This window comes from Octopus bimaculoides, chromosome 25 (assembly GCF_001194135.2).
Source record: "Octopus bimaculoides isolate UCB-OBI-ISO-001 chromosome 25, ASM119413v2, whole genome shotgun sequence".
NCBI lineage: Eukaryota > Metazoa > Mollusca > Cephalopoda > Octopoda > Octopodidae > Octopus > Octopus bimaculoides.
In genome coordinates this window covers 4683503-4685858 of record NC_069005.1, presented here as the reverse complement: position 1 = coordinate 4685858, position 2356 = coordinate 4683503, and positions in this window count along the sequence as shown.

Here is a 2356-nt window from a genome sequence, read left to right as displayed (position 1 = left end):
ATATATATATTTATTTATTTATTTACACATACACACATATCTATGTATGTATATCTTTATATATGTGTCTGTGTGTATGTGTTGATACATATTTACATATATTTCATCCAACGTTTCTTTATCACACGGCCATTGTGCGCCGGCATTGCTTCTTCTTAAATCTAAATTTTGTATTGAAAACATATGACCGATTTTACTTTAGTTTCTATATAAAGACTATTATTTAAGCCCACAATCTATCTACCCATTTAACTACCATCTACTCTATATTTTTTATACGTACTGCTTCCTTAATTCCGTTGAATCTGCAGTCTATTACTTTGCAGCCTTATTTTACTGTCGGTTTACTCCTATTAGCAATGTTACTTTATTGAAATACTATTCATAAATATGACGCTTATAGTTTTTTGGCTTTCCGTATTTTCTTACTTAATTCTTGCTGACATTTCTTTTTTCAGTTTGTCTCTGCTCTTATTTGACAAATTTAGTTGCTGTTTCTGTGGCGATTATAATTTTTACCTCAGTGGAAATAATAATGAGTGTTGCAAACCATGTTTTAGCAACAGCCAGAAGTACCAATGCCCGAGCAGGAGATAGCAACTATACAATGGGTACGACCAAGGAGGCGAAGAGAAAGAGAGAGAGAGGAAGCTAGAAGACATGTCACGCCGCTTTCAAAGATTTGAAGCAAATTTGTATCACCTGGGAAAATGAAGGTGTTTGCTCAAAACCAGGATTATGGAAGTCGTCCTGCTCCTATTGTACAGGTCAACAGTACGGGAGGAGTTAAGACTAAAATACTTTTACTGTCGTTAAACCACATAGAAACATATCTACAACGATAGATAGTCATATATGTGTGTGTGCGTCTGTGTTTGTTTGCGTGTGTGTTTGTATGTGTGTGTGCGCGCGCGCGCGCGTGTGTATGCGTGTGTGCGTGTATGCGTGTGTGCGTGTATGCGTGTGTGCGTGTATGCGTGTGTGCGTGTATGCGTGTGTGCGTGTATACATATATATATATTTCATCTATCTATATATATGTATGTATGTATATATATATTCATATATATATATGTATATATGTATATACATACATACATACATATATATAATATACATACATATATATATATATATATATATATATATATATATATATATATATATATATATGAGCGAAACACCTATGCTTCGTTCGGCTCCGGCGGAAGGTAATGGCGAACGTCTACTGACTCCTTCGCCACAACTTTCTCTCACTCTTTCCTCCTGCATCTAGCAGCTCACCTGCGATGGATCGTCCAGATGGGGAACCTATACGCCAATGAAATCGGGGACCGGCCCTTATGAACCAGGCATGGCTCGAGAAGGAACAAACAAACAACAACAGCATATATATATTGGTATCCTTAATATTTGTGAACATCGCATCTTAGGCACCATATTAGTAAAACAAGCATAGTGAAGGGAACTGTCACATGTTGATTAAATGTTTCCTTTTTGAAAGTAACTTGATCGTGTTTTGGAGTATGGTACTATGTGCTATGTACAGAAAATACTATGTGCCGAAAATAATATAGTCTTGACAGTTTTAAGTTAGTAATGTCTCAATTAGATAATGGTGGAATCGTCTGCAAGTATTCACTAGTTCAGATCTTTTGTTTGACGTTAAACAACGTCTGTAACAGAATGTCTGCTTTGTCTGCAGGGCATATATCTCATCTTATGGAACAAATGATGTAGGAGGATATTTAATAAAGTGTCATTGAATTTCATTAAATTTGATATTATCATCCTTTAAATTCGCGGAGTATTTTAATTGTGAAGTAGGCGTCATCTGAATATCTAAATGCGCAAATATTTATGAGAATCTCTTATAAATGGATTATTAGTAAACGATATATATCATAGTGTTATTCCTTCTTCTCAAACGAGAACTTAACTCTATGAAGTAAAGTATTAGAACGACACATACATTGGACAGGGAATAGATTACACAACGTTTTGTATACGAATACCTCTATATAAAGCATGCGATAGAAGGCGGAAAAATAGGCAATGAGTGTATATGAGTATATCAGAAATTATTGCTTTATCGTCAGCACCACATGCAATCATTTATCCTTATACGAACACATTACTTAAATAGCCGCTAGAAGGTCATTGCTGGGATGATTTTTGATCACAATTTAGTTCTCAGATATAAATCAAGATTTATACATTGGCAAGTATAGCTCTTAAAAGTAAAAAGCGTAGAAAATCAAACAGCAGGAACAAGAACTCTAACTATTGCTCGATAATACTAAAAATTAATTAATACCATTAGTAAGCACATAACACACATATTAACTGATGAGGA